This window comes from Haliotis rufescens, unplaced genomic scaffold (assembly GCF_023055435.1).
Source record: "Haliotis rufescens isolate VD_foot unplaced genomic scaffold, xgHalRufe1.0.p SCAF_24, whole genome shotgun sequence".
Classification (NCBI taxonomy): domain Eukaryota; kingdom Metazoa; phylum Mollusca; class Gastropoda; order Lepetellida; family Haliotidae; genus Haliotis; species Haliotis rufescens.
This window is the reverse complement of record NW_025963935.1, coordinates 8708137-8734163: the sequence shown is the minus strand read 5'-3', so window position 1 is coordinate 8734163 and position 26027 is coordinate 8708137. Positions and strand designations below refer to the sequence as shown.

Here is a 26027-nt window from a genome sequence, read left to right as displayed (position 1 = left end):
CACTGACGAATACAAATACAAAACAGCGATCGCTAAGAGCCAGCTCAAAGCTGTCAGGTGCAAGCTTCGTCAATCGTGCTGTTAAGACGGAGGAGGACCCAGCCTGAGGAATCTTAGACAGATACGATGGGGAGACACAAGAAGAAAAACCGCTATTCTATTCCGACGACACCCTCGCCTGATAATACAAGTAAGGATAGGTAGAATCGATGCATTTGAAATCAGACAAAGCCATTGTGTGTTTTTGTTTTGTTGATCCAGTTAATTCCTAATTCACATAATATAACCCTTGCGTATGTCAGTGCTATACTGAACATATAAGCCATATATGTTTTAAGGTTTATAAAGCAGATTATGTTTTTTAACATGTGAGTAACATGACTTGAAGGAGCGTCAACACCTGTTATCGTTTTATTACCGCCCGCAGGGTGGTGACATTGAACCGTCTACGTACACGTGTAGATTGCAGTCGGGTCTTCACTGCACTGCACTTGATCACTGTCTACTAAATCTTTACGTCCAGATAACCTACATATGCAGCTGTTTTGTCTGCACGGTGAAAGGTTGTGTGTGACGTAAATTCATTTCCTGGAATATGGCTTCATGATTCTAGGAATCGCCCACACGAATCTAACACTCAAGCATCGAATGTGACAATACACGGTCTATATCAATTATTTATTATCAATATGTTGATGTTATCAGATTATGTTGAGTGAGTCAGAGTGAGTGACTACGTTATATGGGCGTACATGTAGCTTAGCATCGTCACGCACTGACTTTGCAATGCGGTTCTTCGTATCTTATTCAAGCTGTAAGCTGCCGCGGGTTTGGAGAGTGAGTGATTATCTTCCTAACCCGAATAGCTGTGTTGTGCAATACCTTTGCAATGTATCGTATGTTATTCAGGCTGCCCGCGAGAGGTGAGATGAGGTGAAATGGAGTTTAACGTCGCGTCCAAGATTATTGCACTTATATAGCGACGTGCATGCACGTGTGTGTGTGGCTGCTTGTACTAGTCCGGACTGATGCCGATTTATAGTGCTAACACACTGAGATATCATGCCGCAGTTTAACATGGATACCCCACTCAGACACAGTATACTGATGACTCCGAGCCGACCTGTCCTTGTTTTATCCCCTTAATGCCGAGCGCCAGACAGGGTAAGAACAAGTACCATCTTTTAACGTATTTTGGTATGACGCGGCCGGGGATCGAACCCCGGACCTTCCGCTCTCCGGGCGGACGCTCCACCACTAGACCACGGAGGCGGTCGCAGCCCGCGAGACAGGTTCCAGTGAGGAATTCAGATCAAGAATGTGAAGCGCACGCAATTTTTCTCCCTTGACACTGCTATTGCAACTTTAAATATTGTTCAACAGGATTAAATACCAGGCTTCTTTACGATGACTTTGTTCAATAAACAAAACATGTAAAACAACGGGTTTGATATTACAACTTTGAAATTAGTTGTCTTCATAATTATATGTATGGTGTTTGCTGTGCATAGTTGAGCACAGTATTGTTTCAAGTAGTTCACTGTATGTAATGTATGATTCATACCGTTTTATGCGGCGGTTTACGGTTCTGCATGATTTATTGCTTTGACAGTTTTTTTAACTTCCAGCAGAGATTATAAAACCGTATATGTTTTTTTATTCTGGATAAAAATGAAGTCAACAGGCTGGCCTGTAGTTAGCATGTTTTCCTAAAAAAACAAAATGTTTGGGTTCAACATGGCAACAATCTTTTAAACATACTTCAAATCTAAACCAGAAGTAATCACAACACAAACCCAGTTAACCAAACGGAACCGTACACAAGAGTTATGAGTGAGTGAGTGAGTTGGTTTTAACGCCGCTTTGAATAGTGTTCCAGTTACTAGTATATCACAGCGTGTCAGCTTGGTGTGGGAGGAAAACCCGAAGTGATCCAGGTCTTAGACGTTCATCACCTTGCTGAAACCCACCAGCACGGGTGCCTTGAACGTAATCGGGGCGAACCGGGATTCGAACACACTGTCATGGGTTTCTGGTGTGCTCAAGGGACACAACTCTCCATAGCAAATGGCAGCGCCTTAGGCGATTGTGCCAACCGTGCTCCGTATCCAACTACAACCAACTATCATACAACTACAACCAACTATCATACAACTACAACCAACTATCATACAACTACAACCAACTATCATACAACTACAACCAACTATCATACAACTACAACCAACTATCATACAACTACAACCAACTATCATACAACTACAACCAAATATCATACAACTACAACAAACTATCATACAACTACAACAACTATCATACAACTACAACAACTATCATACAACTACAACAAACTATCATACAACTACAACAACTATCATACAATTACAACCAACTATCATACAACTACAACAAACTATCATACAACTACACACAACTATCATACAACTACAACCAACTATCATACAACTACAACCAACTATCATACAACTACAACCAAATATCATACAACTACAACCAACTATCATACAACTACAACAACTATCATACAACTACAACAACTATCATACAACTACAACAAACTATCATACAACTACAACAACTATCATACAATTACAACCAACTATCATACAACTACAACAAACTATCATACAACTACACACAACTATCATACAACTACAACCAACTATCATACAACTACAACCATTTATCATACAACTACAACCAAATATCATACAACTACAACAAACTATCATACAACTACAACAACTATCATACAACTACAACAATTATCATACAACTACAACAACTATCATACAATTACAACCAACTATCATACAACTACAACAAACTATCATACAACTACACACAACTATCATACAACTACAACCAACTATCATACAACTACAACCAACTATCATACAACTACAACCAACTATCATACAACTACAACAAAATATCATACAACTACAACCAACTATCATACAACTACAACAACTATCATACAACTACAACAACTATCATACAACTACAACAAACTATCATACAACTACAACAACTATCATACAACTACAACCAACTATCATACAACTACAACAACTATCATACAACTACAACAAACTATCATACAACTACAACAAACTATCATACAACTACAACCAACTATCATACAACTACAACAAACTATCATACAACTACAACCAACTATCATACAACTACAACAACTATCATACAACTACAACAAACTATCATACAACTACAACAACTATCATACAACTACAACCAACTATCATACAATTACAACCAAATATCATACAACTACAACCAACTATCATACAACTACAACCAAATATCATACAACTACAACCAACTATCATACAACTACAACCAACTATCATACAACTACAACAACTATCATACAACTACAACAAACTATCATACAACTACAACAAACTATCATACAACTACAACAAACTATCATACAACTACAACCAACTATCATACAACTACAACCAACTATCATACAACTACAACCAAATATCATACAACTACAACAACTATCATACAACTACAACAAACTATCATACAACTACAACAAACTATCATACAACTACAACCAACTATCATACAACTACAACCAACTATCATACAACTACAACCAACTATCATACAACTACAACCAACTATCATACAACTACAACCAAATATCATACAACTACAACCAACTACCATACAACTACAACAAACTATCATACAACTACAACCAACTATCATACAACTACAACCAACTATCATACAACTACAACCAACTATCATACAACTACAACAACTATCATACAACTACAACAACTATCATACAACTACAACCAACTATCATACAACTACAACAAACTATCATACAACTACAACCAACCACCATACAACTACAACAACTATCATACAACTACAACCAAATATCATACAACTACAACAACTATCATACAACTACAACAAACTATCATACAACTACAACCAACTATCATACAACTACAACCAACCATCATACAACTACAACCAACTATCATACAACTACAACAACTATCATACAACTACAACAACTATCATACAACTACAACCAACTATCATACAACTACAACAACTATCATACAACTACAACAAACTATCATACAACTACAACAAACTATCATACAACTACAACCAACTATCATACAACTACAACAAACTATCATACAACTACAACCAACTATCATACAACTACAACAACTATCATACAACTACAACAAACTATCATACAACTACAACAACTATCATACAACTACAACCAACTATCATACAATTACAACCAAATATCATACAACTACAACCAACTATCATACAACTACAACCAAATATCATACAACTACAACCAACTATCATACAACTACAACCAACTATCATACAACTACAACAACTATCATACAACTACAACAAACTATCATACAACTACAACAAACTATCATACAACTACAACAAACTATCATACAACTACAACCAACTATCATACAACTACAACCGACTATCATACAACTACAACCAAATATCATACAACTACAACAACTATCATACAACTACAACAAACTATCATACAACTACAACAAACTATCATACAACTACAACCAACTATCATACAACTACAACAAACTATCATACAACTACAACCAACTATCATACAACTACAACCAACTATCATAAAACTACAACCAAATATCATACAACTACAACCAACTATCATACAACTACAACAAACTATCATACAACTACAACCAACTATCATACAACTACAACCAACTATCATACAACTACAACCAACTATCATACAACTACAACCAACTATCATACAACTACAACCAACTATCATACAACTACAACCAACCATCATACAACTACAACCAACTATCATACAACTACAACAACTATCATACAGCTACAACCAACTATCATACAACTACAACCAACTATCATACAACTACAACCAACTATCATACAACTACAACCAAATATCATACAACTACAACCAACTATCATACAACTACAACCAACTATCAAACAACTACAACCAACTATCATACAACTACAACAAACTATCATACAACTACAACAACTATCATACAACTACAACAACTATCATACAACTACAACAAACTATCATACAACTACAACAACTATCATACAACTACAACAACTATCATACAACTACAACCAACTATCATACAACTACAACAAACTATCATACAACTACAACCAACCACCATACAACTACAACAACTATCATACAACTACAACCAACTATCATACAACTACAACCAAATATCATATAACTACAACCAACTATCATACAACTACAACCAACTATCATACAACTACAACCAACTATCATACAACTACAACAAACTATCATACAACTACAACAACTATCATACAACTACAACAACTATCATACAACTACAACCAACTATCATACAACTACAACAAACTATCATACAACTACAACAAACTATCATACAACTACAACAACTATCATACAACTACAACAACTATCATACAACTACAACCAACTATCATACAACTACAACAAACTATCATACAACTACAACCAACCACCATACAACTACAACAACTACCATACAACTACAACCAAATATCATACAACTACAACAACTATCATACAACTACAACAAACTATCATACAACTACAACCAACTATCATACAACTACAACCAACCATCATACAACTACAACCAACTATCATACAACTAGAACCAACTATCATACAACTACAACAAACTATCATACAACTACAACAAACTATCATACAACTACAACCAACCATCATACAACTACAACAAACTATCATACAACTACAACAAACTATCATACAACTACAACCAACTATCATACAACTACAACAACTATCATACAACTACAACAAACTATCATACAACTACAACCAACTATCATACAACTACAACCAACCATCATACAACTACAACCAAATATCATACAACTACAACAAACTATCATACAACTACAACAACTATCATACAACTACAACCAACTATTATACAACTACAACCAACTATCATACAACAAAGATTCATTAGATGAGATATTCAAAGTCCATGAAGAAACAGTGGCAATATTACAGTATTACAAACTAAAAAATATATGGAGGTACATTATAACAGTTGAATTTAATTTTTTGTATTACAATGACATGGAAACAATTTGAGAATTGAGCCAAACTGTAGTAATTCTATACATACAAAGAATTTGTTTATACTTGTAGATATGATAACATATCTTCGAAATTGTTCCTGGATAACTGTTGGTAAAAATTAGTAAGAATTGTTCCTTTCAGTAGAGTGTGCCAAATTATCATGATTGAGGATTATTTGTTGAGGTGATTCTCTTTCTTGGTTGTATTTTTATACAAGTGCACAGTGTTGCTCACCTTCTAAGACACAACATGCTTCACAGTGTTTTTGTGTATCTGTCAGTTTTAAGTTTTAGTTGGTGATTACTAAAACGATGTTTTGAGAAATGTGACCTATGAGCTTCGTTTTTAAAATATGTAAGATAATTCTCATTATTTACCGACGACTTGGCCAACATGTATGTTCTTAACTTGCTGTTGGATATATGGGTGAGGTGGTGAGGTGAAATTGGGTTTAACGTCGCGTCCAAGATTATTGCACTTATATAGCGACGTGCATGCACGTGTGTGTGTGTGTGTGTGTGTGTGGCTGCTTGTACTAGTCCGGACTGATGCCGATTTATAGTGCTAGCTCACTGAGATACCATGCCGCAGTTTAACATGAATACCCCACTCAGACACAGTATACTGACTCCGAGCCGACCAGTCCTTGTTTTAGCCCCTTAATGCCGAGCGCCAGACAGTGTATTGGATATATGGGAATCCCTTAATGAATGCTTGAACATATTTTGACATTTGGACTTGAGTTTATTTACAGTGGATTCATTACATTTATTTGTGTTCACTAGTTCAAAAGTTTGTTTTCCCAGCCAACAGAAATGTTGATATTTTCTGCCACATCATTTGTTGTGTTATCTATATAGGACTTGTGATCAATTTGTCTTTATTATTGGTACTAATTGTGGTTATATACCAAGTTCTGCATAATAGGCCCAGTTATGTGTTTTCTTGCCTACTACTAGAAATAGTTTACAAAACTGAAGTTTTTCTGGAAGAAGTGTATCAATATGTTATAACATTTCGCAATATAGACCCCAAAATTCATAATTGTATTACATTATTGGTTCTATGAGGATTTAATTATTGCTAACTTTACCAGGATATCATCATGAAAAACTGATGTTTTAATCTATGGTAAGCACCTATGGCTTTCGCAGTGAGTGACTGTGTATAACGTTTGAACTTTCCAATTTTGTGTACATAGATACATGCATGTGTATCTGTCAACAGTGGTATTGATTTTCCTTGTACTGACCATTTAAATAAATTGTTGCTTTCCAAAGACAACTACATTAACAATTATTTGTCACAAAGTGACGAAATGTCCCCCACCTGTATATACACCATAGTACCAAATATGAAAACAATCCAGTGTTTAGTTCTTGAGATATTGCGGCAACACCGTTTTCCAACTCCAAAAGCAGATTTGCCTGCTGTGACCTTGAAAATGAGGTCAAGGTCACCAAAACCGTCTGGGGTCTGCGGAGTCTGTATATACACCATAGTTCCAAATATGAAGACAATCCAGTGTTTAGTTCTTGAGATATCGCGGCAACACCGTTTTCCAACTCCAAAAGCAGGTTTGCCTGCTGTGACCTTGAAAACTGGGTCAAGGTCACCAATACCGACTGGTGTCTGCGGTGTCTGTATATACATCATAGTTCCAAATATGAAGCTAATCCTGCGATTAGTTCTTGAGACATCGCGGCAACACCGTTTTCCAACTCCAAAAGCAGATTTGCCTGCTGTGACCTTGAAAATGAGGTCAAGGTCACCAAAACCGTCTGGTGTCTGCGGTGTCTGTATATACACCATAGTACCAAATATGAAAACAATCCAGTGTTTGGTTCTTGAGATATCGCGGCAACACCATTTTCCATCTCCAAAAGCAGATTTGCCGGCTGTGACCTTGAAAATGAGGTCAAGGTCCCCAAAACCGACTGGTGTCTGCGGTGTCTGTATATACATCACAGTTCCAAATATGAAGCTAATCCTGTGATTAGTTCTTGAGATATCGCGGCAACACCGTTTTCCAACTCCAAAAGCAGATTTGCCTGCTGTGACCTTGAAAATGAGGTCAAGGTCACCAAAACCGTCTGGGGTCTGCGGAGTCTGTATATACACCATAGTTCTAAATATGAAAACAATCCAGTGTTTAGTTCTTGAGATATCGCGGCAACAAACAGGTGGGACGTACGGACCTACAGACGTACGTACGGACGGTCGTGAATACTTTCGCGCGCCGGGGGACAATGACAACCAATTTGTACTTGAAACCAATCCTCTCCTCCCATAGCTTACACTTCCTTTCTCTGCATATGACATTTATGGCGGGGAACAATTGATGCTCCGCAGCAATCTCTACTTGTATTATACTAACCCTCCACTGAACAAACTAATCTACTCCTAGTTACCTCCCTTAGACCATACGTGAAAACAAACTTCACCTTAAGATATTTCTAGTGTGAGCTTTCAAACATTTTTCTAATTCATTTGAAAATATTTCCTTATTCAGCAGGATTTCAAAGCCATTCAAATTGTTTGTCAGTGAACATGTTATAATCATCAGTACAATATCGTGTCTAATTCTTATTTCAATTTTCTGAACGCCGAACACTTTCTGAAGACTTCTAATTTTAGCTCACCTGAACTGAAAGTTCCAGTTTGCGTACGTTGTTAAGTTGTCCGTTGTCCATCCGTCGTAACGTTTAAGAGTTGAGTGTGACATTTTGTCTGGAAGCTTAAGGAATATGAAGCGAATTCTTTATATGTCTCATGCCAGCTAAAAAAACCGAATTCCGATGTTTAATTATGCCTCATAGCAGTTAAATTGAACTTATCATGTGTGTCCTTTTCAGCCATAAATCATCGTGTATCATTATCCCTCGGAAAGCATTTTGCAGGGGGTATTATTTAAATTGACACCGTCCGTCCGTCCGTCCGTTCGTCCGTGCGTTCGTGAAAGCTGTCGTTTCTAAAGCAGATCTTGAAAAGCGTACAATATTTCTTCACGAAACATTGCACATAGATAGATCTTGAGGTAAACTAGTCCCTTTTATAGTTTTAATATTAATTTTTCGAGTTTCCATAGCAAAAACTTTGACTTTGACTTAAAATGGCGATAGTCCTCGTTTCCGTAACATATCTTGAAAAACGTACTTTACGTACTCCGACGCGAGGACATTTCGGTTCTATTCAAGTCCGAATTATTGTTTGTTTGTTTGTTGTTTGACGCCGCTCTCAGCAAAATTCAAGCTATATGACGGCGGTCTGTAAATAATCGAGTCTGGACCAGACAATCCAGTGATTTACATCATGAACATCGATCCACACAATGGGGATCGATGACATGCATCAACCAAGTCAGCGAGCCTGATCACCCAATCCCGTTAGTCGCCTCTTACGACAAGCATAGTCGCCGTTTATGGCGGCAATGGTTTGCTTAAACTGGAAGCTATTGTACTTTGTTAATAATGTAGCTACAAGCTTGTTTTTATTTCTTTCAGAGTCAATTTTTGCAAAAGACTTTTTTTTTAATCCGGAAGCAATGCCATTAAACATGATACTTTAAAATACTGTTTAATGTGGCGTTAACCCCAATTACTCACTGATAAATTGTCATCCTTTTCACAGAGCAAAAGACTATAGTGTCGCCAGAGGAGAGAACTAAAGCCTTAGCCTCGTCCTTCGACGCTGAGGTGCGCCCTCTGATAGACCTGGTGGACAGACTCCGAGGGTATGGTCTGGACAGTGACATCAACCTCCCTGCCGTCGCCGTCATCGGGGACCAGAGTGCCGGCAAGAGCTCTGTTCTTGAAGCAATCTCTGGCGTTCAACTGCCAAGAGGAACGGGTAAGTTGTGTTTCAGAGTGAGTGAGTATGGTTTTACGCCGCGTTTAGCAATATTCCAGCAATATCACGGCGGGGGACACGAGAAATTGGCTTCACACATTGTACCCATGTCGGGAATCGAACCCGGGTCTTCGGCCAGGCTACCCGACCGCCCTTGTGTTTCAGAGGCAGGTGTTATGCAAAACAACACAATTAGACTACGAAGGCTAAATATGATGTAAGGAAGGTAGATGTACATGGGTATTACCTGAGACTGAGACTGGTTTGTTGATAACTTGGACAGAGAACAGAGTTATTTGTGGGTATTCTGTCTATAAGCCATCTTCCAGATATATTTAACACAAGTCAAATGTCATAGAAATCATATTGAGCAGTTTCAAAAGTCCAATTCCCTTGATCATGCCTGAATGTAGCCAATTCCAAGAATAACCTTCAACCAATTCGTTCAAAATACGGAGGTGAGGTGAAATGGGGTTTAACGTCGCGTCCAAGATTATTGCACTTATATAGCGACGTGCATGCACGTGTATGTATGTATGTATGCATGCACGTGTGGCTGCTTGTACTAGGCCGGACTGATGTCGATTTATAGTGCTAGCTCACTGAGATACCATGCCGCAGTTTAACACGAATACCCCACTCAGACTCCGAGCCGACCAGTCCTTGTTTTAGCCCCTCAATGTCGAGCGCCAGACAGGGTAACAACAAGTACCATCTTTTACCGTCTTTTGGTATGACGCGCTCGGCGATCGAACCCCGGACCTTCCGCTCTCCGGTCGGATGCTCTACCACTAGACCACGGAGGCGGTCTTCAACATAAGGAACGTTGATCACACAATATTATGGGTTAATGACCTGGAATGATTGATCGACTTTGCCTTTGAAAAATATTGATCCAGTAACTTTAGTCCTATTGAACAGACACAAATTTGAGGTAATCAACCACATGTGATAATATTCAAACTGAAATCACGTAGTCTACATTCGTGTTTATAGGTATAGTGACAAGGTGCCCGTTGGAGATGCGGATGAAGCATTCAGAGGATGAGGACATGTGGGAGGGAAAGATAATGTACAAGGACATGCATGACATGTACCATGAGGAAATCATTCTGAACAGAGAGAGCGTCGGAGAGCTCGTGCGGAAAGGTTTGAAACAATTAATTATATCGATGTTTGTTGGTTTGAGAGAACATTACTTCAACATTTTGTTAAACAATTAAATAAATTGATTTAATGTAATAAGAGTAATTCAGACAGAATGAATTTAATTTCACTTCACATCGCTTATTATCTACGTGTATATTTACTTATGCAATGAAAATAAGCATCTGATTTTTAAGGACTGTAGACTGCTGTCTTGACACGTGCTATTGGTATGTTCCATTCAGCTCAGAAGGAAATGACAGATAGTGCGAAGGGTATCAGTGATGAACTCATTACTCTGGAAGTGATGTCATCAGATGTCCCTGACCTCACCGTCATAGACCTGCCAGGTATTGCCAGGAACGCCGTCGAGGGTCAGCCTGTTGATATTGAAGCGAGGGTAAGACGTCATCACTATCATAACATGTCTTTCAAGTTTCCGTAATACTATATTTTACCAAATTTATTCCAAACTGTTGTTAAAATAAAATTGAGAAAAAGATTTTTTGAAATTGTTATTTTAAACATGGAAAGGTATCGGATGTGGCAATCACGTAATCCATTATGCAGACGCCATATCAGATGTTTTGTTATAGGTTATTATTCTCATTTTAAACCACTGATAGACCAATCAGAATCGAGAATGTTCAAAACATAGTTACCCAATACATAATACACCCGGTGTATTTTAAACTATGATCTACATCCTCTCAGCAATATAAAACAATTTTTGATGATTAAATAGTTTTTGTTACATATTTATGATCTGCAGTACTAATATATCAGTTATCATTTTTTCAGATTAAAAATATGATCCATAGATACATTGGACGCCAGGAAACTATCATCCTTGCTGTTCTACAGTGTAATGTGGATATAGCCACATGTGAGGCACTCAAAATGGCAAAGGAGTTTGATGCCGAAGGTGGCAGAACTCTGGGTAGGCTGATCACTTTCGTTAAATGTTTAAAAGGGCAATCAGAAAATGTATTTAAATGATATTGATCCTACGTTTGTGTTGATACCTTCATGTACATATGTTATTAATGGAATTTTAATATTAAAATGAATCTGCACAGGAGTTCTAACAAAGCCGGACTTGCTGGACAAGGGAGCCGAGTCGGGCGTGGTGAGGATCCTCAACAACATGGAGTTCACACTGTCCAAGGGCTACATCATTGTCAAGTGTCAGGCCAGGAGGCTATATCGTACGGCCAATCCTTGAAACAGGCGCTAGAAGTAGAAGAAGATTTCTTCAAAAGTCACAGACATTTTAGGTAGTGTTATCACCGCACTGAAAGGCATGCAACGTTGTACATACATCTATGAAAGCATCATTATCTGCAGGTAAGGCGTCAGACCAGTATATCTGTATCAGACCGGGTGTGATTGCGCTCAACTATCGACATCGCCCGCGCATTCAACTTTTGCCGGCTGTGACGACATAGCGAATAGCCAGTGGTTGTCCTCCCTAACGCTTAAAACGAGGACGGCAGTAGTGGGCGGGGCTTATCGGTCGGGACTGGACTGGTCTATTCATGATATTAATCACTGGATTGTCTTGTCCAGAATTGATTATTTACAGACCGCCGTCATATAGCTGGAATATTGCTGAGTGCGGCATTAAACAACAAACCAACAACCAACCAACTTGCAAAATGGGGATAAATATGAAAGATGCCATATAAAGTTTAGTTCGGGAATTATTATACCTTTTTAAACATGCATCTCTAATTTAATGAGATATTGTTACATGTATGTTATCCGGGTTAGAATAGGTCTTCAGCAACCCATGCTTGCCATAAAAGGCGACTATGCTTGTCGTAAGTGGTGCCTAACGGTATCGGGTGGTCAGGCTTGCTGACTTGGTTGATGCATGTCATTGCGTGGATCGATGCTCATGATATCAATCACTGGATTGCCTGGTCCAGACTCGATTATTTACAGACTGCCATCAAATAGATGGAATATTGCTGAGTGCGGCGTTAAACAACAACAGAAATTCCTATGTTCAAGCTCCTTGCGACCATCTCAGTGGGGAATCCCCAACTTATCAGGTAGACTGTCACGTGAGCTGAAGAAACACATCAAGGTTTGTATAACAAAAAAGTTAGAGTTACTCTAGCTTTCTAGTATCCGAACTGCGTAGATCGTTGATCATGATGTCAATCACTGGATTGTCTGGTCCAGACTCGTTTATTTACAGACGGCTGTCAACAACAAACAAACAATAACTCTTGGTAACTGTACAACATGTGATTAATATTGAAGGCCAAATTAACCTTCAAATAAATGTGTTGAAAGAAATATTCTATGTCCGATAACTCAACAAGAGCAACTTTGTACATATTAATCCTAGAGTAGGACATTCAAGTTGAAGTTTCAAGTGACCTTCATTCTCGAAGTAGTTCTGACTATTTAGGTACTGAAACAAATACCTGTTGTATGACATGTTTATGAGAGCTAGCACCAATGTTTACAACTATAAAATTATAAGTGCATACAACCAAACTGCGAAGAATGTCATGAAATTCTGTGATAAAAATGCACAAAACTATTATCAAGGCAGCTAGAGGCATTCCTTTCAAGTTGTACAGCATTGGGAAGTGTTTCCTCAAACCGGAAATGCTTGCATTAACTGGAAGTGCGTATTATTCTTTCATTCAGGCAGTTTGAGCCAAGTTTCGAAGTACTGAACTTTTTTTTTGTAAGGGAACGATAAGGTTAAACGTAAGTGACAGTACTCTCTTGTCAAGGTAGCTAGACGCATGGGGATTTCTGTTTGAAACTAGTTTGAAACTTGAAACTAGAAATGAATGAAGTAGGTTAGCTGGAGACTTGTCCTTTTATTTAAAGATCTGATATGAGCGTTTATTTTAGAAGACCAATGTTTTCCCAAACCGAAGTACATGTAATGGTTTCTGTGGTCTTGGTGAAATGACAGTGAAGGGTGTACTTACAAACAGGGATTCTATTTAACACTGCTCATCGTGAACAATGTTGTAGAAACTGTTACCGGGCCTGAAAGAGGATGTGCGAAGCAAACTTCTTGAGACGGAGCGCGACTTACATGAACTTGGCGAGGATCCGCCAGCGACAGCCTCAGAGAAGCGGCAGATGGCTCTCCGGGTAAGTGACTGAGTTGGGTTTAAATAACCCCTTTAGAAATATTCATTTCACGGGCATATAATGTAATAAAGGCTTCATCCCCATGTGGGTAATCGAAGTCAGTTAGTAGAGAGGCTACGACAATGTAATTTCTTGTAGGAATTAAATATACATTGAACACACGAAAGTGGTCAAATGTAACTAATTTTATATATTGGGATAACACTTTCTTTGTAAAGTTCACATTCTTGTACTTTATTGGGTTGAGTCCCATCCGGGATTCGAACCAATACTGCCAGAGTGAGGCAACTAATCGCTAGCACACAAAGTCAGCGATCTAACCCACCCAGCCACCGAGGCTTCCACAATAATGAAAGTCCGAAAACTGGTACTCAAGATCACGTACTTTGTGTACCCCTCTGACAAGTGTAAATTGGCAGCACTCCCATGGCTGAAAGCTATGAACACACGATTGCCATTTAGAAAGTGGTCAAATGTAATGATGTTACACATTGGTGGCAGTGAGGGTTCGAATCACGGATGGGACTCAACCCAAACAAGTACGTAAATATGTACTTTACTAAGAAAGTGTCCCGTATAAAAAATTAGTTGCACTAAACATTGACTAAAATGACTCAACAGATAAAACAGGTAAGATAGTATAAACCAATAACAATCAATCCATGATAACGATGCGGTAAGCAATAACAAAATAACAATTGTAAGCCATTTATGAACTTTGAACGGATGTTGTCGAAATTGTTTCCGTTTACAAGCCGATTCATTGTATACATGTATTCATACTCTTATAAGTTTACACATGGTCCCAAATCTATAAACTTATTTAGAGGAAACACCAAAATAATTTCATGGAAGCAATACTTTGTGAGATGTTATGCTGTCACAGATGGTCACCGAGTTTATCCACATTGCCACCACGTTGACGAATGGACAACGTTGCGATGACCCCAAGTTTCCGCCACAGATTAACACCTTATTCAGTGTTGCTCGCCGGTCTTTCGCAGAGTTGCATAATACCGCTGCTCAAGAGCAACCAGGCATGTAGATTGCATAACTACTTAAGAATATTTTATAGGCATTTACATTTTAGCGACTTTGTGCTATATTACACAAGACTGTATTACACATTGCATTTTAGCACAGAGAGCATGGTAAACAATTGAAACTGAACGAGGGGAAGTAAAATATAAGAAATATCAATCCCCACAATAATCAATAACTCAATATTAACAGTTCAATATTTCTTCATGAACTTTGCCTACACATGATCTAAACTAAAGCGCGCGTGTGTGTACGTGTGTGTGTGTGTGTGTGCGTACGTGCGCGCCGCAGTTTCACTTAAATACGTACCCCTCTCAGACACAGTATACTGACTCCCAGCCGACCACTCCTTGTCTCAGGCCCTTAATGCCGAGCGCCAGACATGGCATCAGCAAGTACCATCTTTTAATGCCTTTATGGTATGACGGGATCGAACCCACGACCTTCTGCTCTCCGGGCAGATGCTCTACCACTGGACCACGGTGGCGGTCACATGCATGGGATCAATTCAGGAATGCTTTTGCTATTCGTTTGTAAAATTTAATTTTAGAGATATTTCACAATTCACTAATTATAATATTACTAATTCACGTTTTTGGAATGTAAGGAAAGCACGTAAAGAATAGAAGGAATCATTTATCGTAGTCTTTCGTTATCAACCATGATAACAGCTCAACGAGTGGCAATAGCTGAACCGAACCATGGCTTATTTGTTTTGAAATTAGGATTAACATACTGAATTGTTTGTTAGGGACTTTTAAACTGACCTCAGGTGCTTATCTTCACAATACATTGACTGACACATACATGTACGTATTTTCTCCTGCTAGACACAAAGGATCTGACACTGAAGACCGAACTACAACAGAGAATGGAAGCGTCCCGAGGTCGAGAGTTCTGTAATTTTCTGGGCAAATTTGAACTGGTGGAAAGTTATGCTCTGGAATACGTCTTGAAATTGGAAACACCTGCGCTTCGCTGCTTCGACGAAGTACATAGCAAGACGATAGAAATTCTGAAGATTCTAGCAGAAAAGTGTTTCGAGAAATTCCCTGATTTTGCAGACAGAGCAAAGGTCTTTAACACATTTTAATTCCTTCTCTTCACAGGACTCGAGCTTTTAAAAAAAACACGCACCAGTGCAACCTATTATTGAAAAATGCAAGTCAATAGTATTAACTATATCTGACTTGTCCACACAGCATCCATTTCTGAACACACTCAATACCTCTAAGCTTAATTTACCACGCACCATCACCGGTCCTGTATCTGCATGCTTTACTGAGGTGAGACGTCATCAACCTCAGGGTACTTCAATATAAGGAGAACATGTTCCTATTACGTTTCACAGCAATACGTCATTAACTTCTGTGACACTGTATCCAGAATTTGGAGTATGACGTCAACAATCTTCAGCTATGATGTCAGTTTTAGTGTGACGTCATTCCGACCTTACGTCACAATAAGATTAGAATGACGTCAACAATGCCCTCTTGATAACGGAAACAATACATTGTTGTATACATTGATATAATTTTTTAATTTGAAGTTTACACGATATACGGCTTTTCCATTGGACGAGAGAGCAGTCACATGACCGCGAAATTGACGTTCATAAGTGTATGAACGACACAATTTGACGTTCATACGTTTTTCACGAGACCGTGTTCTTGAAATGACGTAAACACTGACGGACTACTTCCACATTCCTGGGGAAACCCCTGGGAATTCCCTAGCACGAAAACACACATAAGCGTTCTTTCTGATCATTTAGAACCTTTATTCTTGGTCTCAGCGTTTCAGTATACATTGAGAAATATCAGAGAGCATGACTGCATGATTGTTCACGAATATCCTCGCTGCGGCCTATCCTAATGAACAAACGATGAAATGCACATCTAAACTATCGTAGTGTGGACTCGATCCGTGTCTAGGCTGACAATGACCGTCTCCAGCAATCTATGAATTTACCTTAGTGTCTGTTTGACGGATCTTTATTCACCTTTCAATGATCTGCCAGTTGATCAATGATGACTAACACATGTAACCGCCACACGTTCATTAACAACTTCTGAAATCTCTCCCGTCACGTTTATCGTGTCGGCCATTTTGACGTCTTGTACTTGATGTAAATATATTACGACGCGCTGTCATTGTGACTGACTTACTGAGGTAGTTCTTTACAGACCTTTCTCATATAATGAGGATATGATCTGAACACACGTGCTGCTTAAGATGTTTCTGAAGAGCAAGTTGTGCATCCATACGCCCATGTCACCTCTCTTTTTGAGGAACTATTTTACTCCGCAATATAGCTGGTTGTTGTATGGCTGTCAGTGTCAGTGTCACACGTACTAAATAAAATTGTGTTTAGATCTTGGCCTACATCCTTTGAGGTAAGAAATTGTGATATAAAAATTATAAGAATTGACTTTCACTTTGTGTGAGTTCATTGGAGTATGAACCTTCATAGAGTGAGGGCCAAACATTGTATGAACGTCGTCGCAAGCTCCGACGTTCATACAGTTTGGCCCTCACTCTATGAAGGTTCATACTCACACAAAGTGAAGGTCAATTCTTAAATAACCCAGGGCACATATGATTTTTATGAACCCCTATATGGTTGCCCTCGTAGGTAATAATATAAGGGTAACACAATTTTCCAGGGCATTATCATTTGCAGAAGCCCGAGGTCTTCCATTAACTGACCGATGAAGGAGGGCAGTTGAAAAGACCGAGGGCTTCTGCAAATGATAATGCCCTGAAAAAGAGCGTTACCGTTATTAAAGCTAAAATGGATGGAATTTGTTATCAAATAAAAAGAAACAACAATATCGGTTTTGAAACATGTACTGCAATCAACAAGAATGTCACTGACCCACTTTTACAAATATGGAAACGTCAAGATACAAACCAAATGACGTCACTCTAATACGTGACGTCACTTTCCCTACCCTATGACGTTACCTAACAACGGGCTTGATAATTACCGGTTGTCAAGCAACATGAGGGCATTATCAGGTTAAAGTGGCCTGCTCATTTCTGATAACATGCGGGCGTTTTTATGATAATTCTATCCATTTTAGCTATAATATCAGATAGACATTAGTAGACATCTTACATGTGCAATGTATGTATTATTGTAATGCTTGGAACATTTCTGTTTTCTACGTCATTCAGGAAATTATCATGAAGACAAGGAAAGCGACTCAAAATGACTGCAAAGAGGAAATACAGAGGTATTTCAAGATGGAGAATCTAGTGTACTCCCAGGATCAAACGTATGGCAGCGAGTTACGTAAGTGGAGTCAGTGAATACAGTTATCATCCCATTGACTGGTCTCTCAGTATCCATAAGAATATTTCTAAATTTACTTGGCTTGTTAGTGCCGACTCGACTATTTACTCGACTACTATACGACCGACATGTTTTGACATATCTACAAACTGGCTCGTACAGCAAATAGAGTTATGAATATATAGAAGATATATCACCACCCCTTGTTGTTGCGACTTAAAAAGTAGTTCTGAGTTTGCAAATTCTCAAAACAATATAAAGAAAAGTCTCAAAAAATATTGAGCGTCACGAAAGTTCTTTATCATACATTTGGATATGATTGTATACAAAATCAACTTTAACAAATTACCCTTGAAATCTACGAGACTCCTGTTTGATGGGAAGGAATACAGGCTGGTCAAGTAATAAAAATGGTGCTTTGCGAAACGAACAGTCTCGATTGGCGAGTTAAATGAGACTTTTACAGTTTATAACGAAACTTTTTTCGAGAAAAAAACAAACGCCAAGAAGCCTGTGTTAAGTGTACCTGTTACAGTACAAGTATACTGACGTCATTCCATTGACTGATCTCCGAAAAGTTTTCTGAATTCACTTGGCTTGCAACTGGTTATGCTGCTTCCAAGATGCATCTTCAATCGTGTATTCTATGAATAAGTGCTCGTCGAGTTTTTCTTTGGTCGTTATGCAACTTTACAATTTTCAGAAAAAACACACTTGATTTTCGACCGCCCCCGTGGCCTAGAGGTAGAGCGTCCGCCCGGAGAGCGGAAGGTCCGGGGTTCGATCCCCGGCCGCGTCATTCCAAAAGACGGTAAACGATGGTATATGTCTGGCGCTGGGCATTAAGGGCTAAAACATGACTTGTCGGGTCGGTATAATGTGTCTAAGTGGGGGTATTCATGTTAAACTTCGGCATGGTATCTCAGTGGGCTAGCACTATTCGAAATCAGTCCGGACTAGTACAAGCAGCCACACACACACACGCACACATACACACACACACGTGCATGCATGTCGCTATATATACTGAACCAAATTAAAAACTTCACAATCCTAAAATTTTAACATTTTGACCAGTTATCATTGTGGGCCCTTATTGTGTATTTAAACAGTAATGGCCAAGTATTGTCTTCAGATAACACCCGTTTTTGTGCAGGTGAATCGATCAAAATCATGTGCTCAGCACTTAGTGGCAAAAGTGTTTTTTCACGTGCAACTGGTCACGTGGCAATAACACCGCACGTGTTTTCAGCCATACTTTTTAGCAGTCATTAACAAAAAGAGAAAAACACAAGAAAACTAAAGTCTTTACTGCCATTTGTCATGCCACGCCTTTCAAATGTGCAACGTGAACGTGCCATCGGCATGTTGCAGACGGGAACGTCCGTAGCTGAAGTCGCAAGGACGGAGTGTGTATGTTTTACAGACGCGTCTACAGCAATATGGTACCACCGCTGATCGCCCTCGGCCAGGTCGACCACGTGTGACGTCACATGCAGAGGATCGTCAGATTGTCTAACGTCACCTCCGTAACCGATTTTTTACGGCTACATCAACCAGAAATGAACTGTTTAGGGGGAGACTGAGTGCGCAAACTGTTCGAAACCGTCTGAGAACTGCTCACCTTCAAGCACGACGGCCATACTGCGGGCCGATTCTGATTCTGCTTTCTGTGGCAATGCACGTTCCAGGCTTCTTGTCAGCTTTGGCAACCTCAACGCTGCTGCTTACCGCGACCAGGTACTGGCACCAGAACTTCTGCCTTTTATGGAAGCACATGGACCCGGTTTGATCTTCCAACACGACAATGCCAGACCCCATACATCAATTTTGACAAGGAATTTCCTTCAGAATGCGGGAGTCAACGTCATGGACTGGCCGTCAAGGTCTCCCGACCTTAATCCCATCGAACACGTTTGGGATGCTCTTCGCAGAAGTCTGCGCACTCTCAAGAACCAACCACAGAATTTGCAAGATCTTGGCACCATTTTGCAGCAACAATTGCGTCGTCTTCCCAATCATGTGTTCACAAGCATCACAAGGTCCATGCGGAGGCGTTGTGTGGCAGTTGTCAACGCACATGGTGGCCATACACGCTACTGAACTTGTGTGCCATCAGATTCTCGTGCTTTGGACTTATGATTTAGACTGTTGATGTTATTACCGAATACCGTAGGTACTTGGAACAAATTATGGTTACCACCGTTAATTAAAATGCTGCTTTTGACATTAATGATTAAAAATTACCTTCTCTGACACATTTGTCCGTTGTATATCATATATGGGATTACTTTTAGAAATGTGAAGTTTTTTATTTGACTCAGTATAAGTGCAATTATCTTGGACGCGACTTCAAACCCAATTTCACCTCACTTGATTTCCATGGTTAGAATAGTGTTCGCATGACTGGACATACATCATATATACTTTCACCGACGAGTATTGATTTATTTGATACCATAATACGCTTTGGAGATATTCATTTTCTAAAAGGACTGTGTTAGTAATCACTAAATAAGCGTTGTCTAAATGCATTTGTATATTTGGCTGCGCAGAAGTTCGCTTTCGAATAATCAATCAAGCAAATGAACAAAGTCAACAATGAAACCAGCGTCGGAGATCGTCCATCCGCTCGATTCTCAAAGGAGACAAATTTTCTTAACAACAATTTAAAGTTAGAGAAATGAAATTTTACACACTATATTAGTGGTCTTAAATGAGTTATGACCCTTGCTCCGTGCATTTCAACTTGGTCCATACTGCGTGAATGGTGACAGATTTTCTACTAAAATTACATGAATGAGTGAGTGAGTTGGGTTTTACGCCGCTTTTAACAGTATTCCAGTTATATCACGGCGTGTCAGCTTAATGTGGGAGGAAAGCCCGAAGTGATGCAGGTCTCAGACGTTTACCACTTCAGTGAAACCCACGAGCACGGGTATGGTGCTGACAAACCTAGAAACATAATCGGGGCGAACCGGGATTCGAACCCACAATCATAGGTTCCTGGCGTGCCCAAGGGACGCAACTCTGCACAGCGAATCGCGGCGCCAAAGACGGCATGCTTATATAAGAGATACTTGTCAAGACTGATTTCGAAAATTGTATGTATACAATTACATGATAGTTGAACTGAAATACAAGTTCAAACTGACAAACAAAGAAAATAATTTAGCTGGGGTAAGAGTATTCGGCGTCACGGCAGTCATAACTTGTTTGTAAACATAATGGTAAGTCGGCTGCGAGTTCAACTCCAAGCATGGTTGTAGCCACCTATCACAGTGGGGAGCTTTGTCTGGTGGCAGCGATAGTATAAGAGAGCTCCGCGAACGGGGTGACGATGCTTGTGCGAAATACGCTATAAGTCGGAAAGCGCACGTAAAATCTCCAATGTAAGTAAGATGGTAAGTAAGGGATGACGATGTGAGGAGCTTGAAGCTTTTATTGTTTTAGAATACACAGTTAAGGCCCTCGATCCATGTTAGTAAAGAGTATAGTGTCTACGATAGGGATACATTTTCAAAGAAACTACTGAGGTTAGCTTATCTAATTGATACTTATTAAGACTTAAAGTTTTTTTCCAGAGAAGGGGCCTTTTGTGTGAAAAATTTTCACATTTATTTTTTTTTTCTGATGACACTCCAGCGACCCTTGTGACTATTCGTTCTTAAGGCTTTATAGGACTCTTTCTTTATAGTTTATATTCACTACTTTAGGAACAAACAAAATTCTAATGTTCCAAATGGCGGGTGATGGTGATAACGCTGTTTCTTGTTAATTCTAAATTTGTTGGCTCTGTTACCATGGTAACCATCAAAATCTTTATTTCTCAGTAGTGAACATGTAATGTAGTCCTTTTGCGAATGTTTATTGTCCGTTCTAGGAAAAGAAGAGGAGAAACGAAGGAAAGAAGAGGATAATGAAGCAGAGAGAAAAAATAAGGCAGCGTCAAAATTTAGCCTTCAGATAGGTACTGGCGTATTGATAGCGTCACGATCACGAAAAGGACTTCTCATCTAATACATCAGAATGTAATATCGGCTTGACTCCTGCGATTTGAACCTAGTTACTATATGTGGTGTTGTTTATAACTTTATTAAAATTAAAATAGTTCCTCGAAACAATATACAGGCTGAAGCTACTCCTTCTGATAATGAATATGCATCTACCGAGTACATAGTTACACAATATGATTTTTATAACATGTTTATAAGAATGTTTCTACATTTCAGGCTCTGTAAAGGATGAAGATGTGAACGGTATCGGCAAGGCATTGCTGAGTCTCAAATCCTATTACCAGGTACATTGCTATATCTTACTCCATGATGAATGTGTCTTTTCAATTTGACCAGCCCGGCAATTGTTTTTCTCAACATATGTCATGCATAGACTTCAAACCCGATACAGCTCCCATATAACACTGGAGACATTATAAGACATGATAATGCGACACTGAAGGTCGACGTTACGTTCTTCAAGTTTTTCCTCATTTGCCAAACAACAGCTTATCTTTGAGAAGAATTTCATCGATTAACTCAAGCTTTTGTCGATATACCTATCTGACATCAACAAAATATTTGAGGCTTAGAACTTATCAATCAACACTCAATTTCAATTGTTTTGTGCATTTCATACATAAACAGTTACATATTTCTGAGAGGTCCTTAAAATGATGACATATACCAAAACCCTTTAAAAATGGCAAATTTCGGGTAGTTCTTAGGATATCTTAACTATTGGGCAGTTTGGCAAGAACTTTAGGACTAGTGTCAATTTCTACCGCTGGTATAGTCAAACATTCCTCGACATATTTTGCTAAATACATAAGAATATGACAGGAATTGTTGCCTACCAGTTTCTTGTAGGAGTAGAATGTTGGATTGTCATAGCAGTAAACTGGTATATACCTGTTTCTTATTGTAGTATCGATAGGGCAGACAAACGAAAAATATATGACATTTTCACTTCATTAAGATAACAAACTTTACAAGCACCCTGAGATTCATCAACACCCTCGCCCGCCCCACAGTTGTTTGAATAGGCAACTCGTCTAATTTCAATAAGCATAAAAACCTGACTCTGTCGTCTCTGTCTCTTATATTCATTACATAATACCCAGTATTTAACATTGTTTTGACTTGTACATAATTCCGTCACATTATAGCTGAATTCATTTTATCAGTAATAATCTAGATGTTACGCTCACGTTAACGATTCTTGAATACTACCAAGAAGAGATTAAAATCACCAATGTTCGGGGATAGCCATACATCACCAAAACCGACACTGAAGAGTCAATGCTAGTATCTAACGTAACCCTGCCAATGTTTTCACACCAGCTTCATCCAAGCCTTTTCATTAAAAGATAACGCCGATATAGTGTGAACCCCGTATCTGAAGATGCAACCAATTCGGAAGGTCTAAAATGTACCCTGTGCTAGTTTTGGGGTTTGCCGTGAGTATTTGCATTGCATTCTAGAATAAATAAATGAAACGTATGTATTCATGTGTCTTCGGTGAAAGTGGATTCTTTTCATGTAATTCTTCCATGTGCTCAAGACCCGTGAAGATCCGGGGTAGAATAGGTCTTCAGCAACCCATGTTTGCCGTAAAAGGCGACTATACCTGTCGTGAGAGGCGACTAACGGGATCAGGTGGTCAAGGCTCGCTGAGTTGGTTGGTGCTTGTCATCGTATCCCAATTGCGAGGATCGATGCTCATGATGTCAATCAAAGGATTGTCTGGTTCGGACTCGATTATTTACAGACCGCGGTCATATAGCTGGAATACTGCTGGAGTGCGGCGTTAAACCACAAACAAACAAAATATAAAATGAAAGTATTCGTGTTTCTTCAGTGAAAGTGGAATATTTTCATGTAATTCTTTCGCGTGGTCAAGGAGAGAGAACTACTGCTCTCTGTGTACCAATCCTCGTGTACATTTGTTTCAGATTGCTGCACAGCGTCTCTGTGACGTCATCCCCATGATCATTCAGCTGCACGTGTTCAAGGAACAGGTGGAGGATATGCGAACCCAGCTGATGGACATTGCTTCTGATGAAAAGACCATGGACCACATCGAGGAAGATGCAGACATGGCCTATAAGAGGAGGGAATGCAAGTCACGTCAAGAGAGACTCCAGCTGGCGGAGGAAGAACTTGACAAAATCTAATTTTCATTAATGTCAATCCATGCTCTGTCTCTGCTTGCTTCTGTCACCAATCATCGTTGTCCTGACAACCCATCTGTAATTTCTTTAATGCATTGACATATTGCTGCCTCAGAATTATTTTGTTCCAACTCAATTTTTCCTACTTTGCGGGAAATCGAGTTTGAAAGTTTGGGGTGTTCCCATCAAAGTACCCCATACTGTGTGACATGTAACTTGGTCCCAAGTGTGCTTTATTTAGTAGAAACGACACAATGGTGACAAAATATGCCCCAGATGGCGTCTAAATTGTTGAAACGAAGAAATTTCGACCATCAGATTCTTTAAGTGTTCTATCTAAATTTGTATAGAAAACTCCATTGCCCATTTGGTAAGTCACATTATCAATGTAAATATTCGTTTTTTTTAATATTAAAGATTAATCAGGGTAAGATGTGAGACCTAAAAGTGTTCGTTTGTTATCCCTAAGATATAAACACCCTTCACATTCACGAATAAATGTATATTTTATGAATGGTCCAGTTTTGAACGCAAAACATTTTGCCCCGTTTATGATTAAAAACACTATAAATATGGCAACAAGACTTTCATGTGTTTTTTTTAAAGTTTTATCTGAAACTGTAAAATGTACAGCATAAAACATAAACAGATTATTTAAAATAAAATAATAATGCATGAAAATAAGTGAGTGTGTTGACAAGCATCTCATTTGGATTTGCAACATTTCCTTAACTCATGTTCCTAACATATCAGAGTGAAGTCTGATAACCTTTTCATAAAAAAACTTTTAGAACTCATTCCCTTGATAAAATACGAAACTAGTGTAATGAGAAATACAAATTTTTCAGCCACACGATAACATGAACTTTAGCAATAACTTGCATTTAATCCAGATATTGTTTAAGATCAAAATGGTATGTGCTCAAACCATGTGTCCAATTGCTACAGAACAAATCATCTTGTTTTCAGCACAAATATATCTATGATCAACGTTAACCTTTGTGAAATTTAAGATTGATCACTTGAACCTGAGTACAAACTGTACTTCACTTGGAGCAAAGAGATAGTTTATTGACTTTGACAGACCGTAAGCATATACGCCTTATCATCTTGAGGCAAAAATTTGAGCATAGATCTCAAGT

At 38.7% G+C, this 26027-nt stretch overlaps 1 pseudogene; it reads left to right on the top strand.

Moving 5' to 3' along the window:
- LOC124120441 lies at positions 1 to 25464 on the top strand (annotated as a pseudogene).
- The last annotated feature ends 563 nt before the right edge of the window (positions 25465 to 26027 follow it).